At 36.0% G+C, this 4,747-nt stretch overlaps 1 protein-coding gene across 1 annotated transcript in view; it reads right to left on the bottom strand.

Annotated features, from left to right (window-relative positions):
• LOC106522901 (contactin-associated protein-like 4) overlaps positions 1 to 4,747 on the bottom strand; it is a gene marked incomplete at its 5' end in the record, with an annotated part of 112,209 nt that overhangs the window by 64,145 nt on the left and 43,317 nt on the right.

Raw genomic sequence — 4,747 nt, 5'->3', positions numbered from 1 at the left:
ACACACACACACACACACACACACACACACACACACACACACACACACACACACACACACACACACACACACACGTTTGGTGAGCATCAGAAAGCCCAAACGCTTTCACAGGTATCTTTTTCTCATTTTAACACCTTGGAGCCAATTTTATTTGACAACCTGCTGTTGTGTAGATGTGCTGGAAGTGACGCTAGAAGAAACCAATAATTACCGAAGGAAACGTGTTCACCATTTAGAGCCAATAAAAGAAAACGTAGCACATGGAAATCAGACCACACTACAGTTACAACAGTTCTGATGGTCATTAATAAGTGTAAATGTTTCATTAGTGTCAGTCTGCGTGAGATTCTTAGCCAGTGATAATGCTCTTATGGACACTGTGAAGCTATTTAACCATGAAGCACCTATTATAAACTGCAAGCAACCTCAACAACACTAAACTTGTACCAAATTAAGGCCTGGTGTTTCAACACATCACTAACCCTAACCGCCTTTCATGATGTGAAACGAGTTGTTTTGGTCAAATCTGGAAAAAAATCTCTCAGTGCTCAGAGTATGTGTTGGAAATGATTTTCTGACTCAATATCACATTATTCTGGTCTTACTGGACCTTTCCTCTGCCTTTGATACAGTTAACCACTTAATCAACAGATGTACCTCAGGGTTCTGTTTTCGGACCTATTTTTATTTTATTTATTTTTTCAAATTTATATTCTTCTGCTTGACCAAGCAATTCAGCAATTTACAAATGTGCAATATTCAGTCTAAACTGATGATATTCAGCTCATTCAAAGAAAGAGAGTTCCATAAAATAAAGTCTTTAATAACTTGTTTGGGTGTCATTTATGATTCTGCCATGTCTTTAAATCAACACATAAAGCAACTGACTAGAAACCGCCACTTCCATCTTAGAAGCATCTCTAAATTGAAAAGTTTCTTGTCAAAAACTGAACTTGAAATGATCATTCATGCTGTTAGATTCTAACAAGTTTTTCACATGTTTAAACAGTAATACAGCTCTACACAGCATCTCGTAGGGGTAGTTGGTGGCAACCTACACCCATTTTAAATCTTGTGGGTATTAGTCATTCCAAGCTGATACACTCCAACTTTGAACTGCACTGCCCTAATCTATCTGTGGTATTGATCCTATAAAACATCTAAAGACTTTCTTTTACAAACAGGCTTATAGCTAAGTTGTTAAAGCTTTTCCTATGTGTTTGATGTTTTACTTGTACCTGTTGCATTTTGGTATGTAATTAGTTTTTTTCCTGCCTTTTTTGTGAAGTACTTTGTGATTTTATATCTAAGAAAGGTGCAGATGGACATCCAGTGGTTACGTTCTGAAGGTTTTATTAAAATCCATCATTTGGTTCATGAAATATTTAGATTTTTTTTAATGAGCACAGAGGCAATGATCACCCATCTTTCATGGCAGTTAGAAGATTTTAAGAGAAGTTTGAAAAACAATAATGTCCTCCAGTTTCTTTTCATTACTCTTGTAAAACCTGTCATGTTTACCAATCCTGGTATTTATTTTAATATGTGTAAAATGTAAAGTGAGAACAGTAACCAGGAAACTATAACTGATCGTTCGCTGACAGGCTGAGGAAAGAACGCAGCGCTGAGAATGAATCGGCGTCGGTCGGGCAGCTGATCTTTAAAGCGCTAAAGGCCAGAGCTAATAACCACTTGACTAAAAACACGTGTTCGGTGACAAGAGCAGAAGAAAAGGGCAGACACTCTGACCTTTCCGCACGGCGATTAGACTGTGTGAAAAAAAAAGAAACGGAGATTAAAGGAAAACAACTCGGGGAATAAGAGGCGTACAAAGATTTACTGTGTCCCCGCTGTCAGAATAACTGCCACTTATATAATGGAGGTGAACTGCTGCTGGATGCTTTGAGCACTTAAAGTCACAGCTGTCATTTTAAATCAGAGATATCTTCAGTTCCCTTTTTCCTCCACATAAGTTCTGGCAAGGTATCAGATCCAACCACCCCCCAAGAGGAAGGGAAGATTAATGGAGGTCAGGAGTGTGGCGTCACCGCTCCCAGGGATAAATTAAAAATATCATGGAAGTCCAAAAATAATGCCACCTGATTCAGAGTGGTTATTAGGTTGAATACSTTGTCTGTCATACTCTAAATGACCGATGACTTCAAATTTTATATTTCTCACGCCAAAACACACGCGTCATTTTTTGAAGAGGAAACAATGTGTTGCCAACTTTGTTGCTATATTTAGCAAGTTTTATGACCTTTCTACTAGGGCTGGGCGATAAAACAATTATGATATACAGTATATGAACAATATCAATAAAAAATATGTCTGATTCAGAACCACACAGCATTCTGGGGAATGTAGGCTTTAGCCACTCGACCTCTCTTGGCTCAGCTAAGCAAGGTTGGTAGCATCAAATTACTCACTTACTCTTTGTTAAGTTAGTTAGTTAGTTTCTTATAAAATAATTTATTAAATAAATAATAAAATGACTTAAATTAGTCTTTATTTGTTTATTCATAATTCAAAACCGTGATTGTGCTTTCAGCGATTCCAAATCTCTCTCCAAGCTCAGATCTAAATCTGAGAGCCATGACTCTAACAGGAACCTGTAACTTTTCAAGATGTTTTACTGACAGTGAAGTTCTCATCTGTTAAAAAGAAAAATATTTTAACAGTTATCTTTGTGCATCGTGACTTTGAATTGAAGGCCAAAAGGACACTAAAGGATTGACATTTTAACGCCACTTTTTGACAAATTTATTATCGCATTAAACGGCTCAGAACACRTGAAAGTCAGAGATAAAATACAGCTTTTACAGCGACAAAGGACATTTCACTGTCAGGACTTTACATTATCTGTAAATTTAGGCTGTTTGTTCTCCATATTTAAGGATAAAAATGAGTCTGCAAGGAAATTAGAAGCCGACAAACAAAATATATTGAGATTTAAGTAATTCTGTTATTAGTCCTGGAGGTCACAGAAGATAACTGAATACGAACATCAACAGCTGATTACTCGGATGTTCTTACGCAGCCACACTTCAATTAAAGTTTAATTCTGCCTTCAAATCTCTCTGGGAAAACAATCACTCAGGCGCGGCAAACTCCTTTTCGGGTTGTATTTAAGAGCAACTGCAGAAACTGTCAGCAGGAAGGTTTAAGCATTAAGAGCCGACAAAATTAGCTTGGGCTTTAAAACATGAAGTTTAGAGCAGAATATATTTCAGCCAAACAAAAACAGGAGGAAGAGGAAGAGTTGGGAGTGAGGGGGAGAAATAAAAATCGATGACTAAAAGGAGAGAAARGGAAAGCTCAAGAAATGAGAGAACGGTGGCTGAAAAAGTTGAGTAATTTATCCTCAAAACTCGGCTAAAAGGCCAATCAATAGACTATCATGGCTTTTTATCCATTTCTGGTGTCCCACTTACAGCCTCCACTGTGATCAACTACATCAACCTATAAAGGCTGAAGTACAGAGAAGTTAATAAAATGCTGAGTTTCATAAAGAGGCCAAAGAAAAACGGTTTCCCTGGAGCATTTTAGTCTCACAGTTTCAAATTTTTCAGTTTCTCTCTGAACCTTTAAAGGTTAAAACCATCATTTTTAGGTTTATGGATTGTTTTGCTTTTTGCTTCAGATTGTAGTTTAGATCAGTGGTTCCCAAAATTGTCAGTGTTTGACCCACAAAATAACAGTACACTCTAAAAATGAAATGTTGGATTTACTTAACCATGTTATGTGACCTGGTTCCACTTAACTGAGTTGAGTAAATTCAAAGCAACATACTCATGTTCTTTGGCTAAAAAACTGGTATATTGCTTTGAATTTACTCAACTCAGTTAAGTGGAACCAGGTCACATAACATGGTTAAGTAAATCCAACATTTTATTTTTTACAGAGACCTTTGACCTCAACTATTTTTTGGTTGAAAAACATAGGTGTCAGAGCAAATTAACAAAGGCATAGTAACAATATTTATTACGCTACTTTGATTCATTTTAACTACATTAACCACACTCTTTTGTAACAACTAAGGCAAAAAAAAAAATGTTGTTAGAAACAGTGTTATTATAGCTAACTAAAACTAAATAACTGATTAAATTTTCTTAGCTTTGGGCAGCTTACGGCACCTCATATTCCGTAAAATCATTTATTTACAATCTGCTGCTGTTGAGCGCTCGCCTGTCAAATGACAACAACAAAAGTTGTGAGAAAGCGGCAAAGTCTAGTTAGAGATTTTTTTTTAAATAACTGTAAGAAAAAAAAGCAAGTGTCYTGTAGTGGAAACAGGTGATTAAATAGGTGGAATACATCTCAAGGGGAAAAACTGCATGAATCAAGCTAGCACAAGGTGGCTAACTGTGAGCATCTTAAGCTAGCTTCTCTCAGCCCAAGTCCTTCGTTTGCAACACTGAGTTATGTAATTATTTGGAAGGTGTCGCTATAATGAACTGCTTTAACCTGCAACCAAAGAGCTGCTTTGGCAAACAGGTTTAGTCAAACTATAAAAACTAGAACTAATGAAAATTAAACTAAATTAAACCTAAGCATTAAGAAGCAATAATAATTAATAAAAACTAGCAAATCCAGTCTAAAATTAATTAAAACTGACTGAATTAAAAGAAACAAGTCACAACAAAATAAAACTAAACTATAATGAAAAACTTAAACTATTATAATCTTCATTAAATGCTGTCGTCTGGAATCAAACAGACTAAAACATCTGTAACATCTGTTACCT

This window comes from Austrofundulus limnaeus, unplaced genomic scaffold (assembly GCF_001266775.1).
Source record: "Austrofundulus limnaeus strain Quisiro unplaced genomic scaffold, Austrofundulus_limnaeus-1.0 Scaffold139, whole genome shotgun sequence".
Classification (NCBI taxonomy): Eukaryota; Metazoa; Chordata; class Actinopteri; order Cyprinodontiformes; family Rivulidae; genus Austrofundulus; species Austrofundulus limnaeus.
Note: the sequence above shows the minus strand (reverse complement) of the source record. Positions and strands in the feature narration are given on the sequence as shown.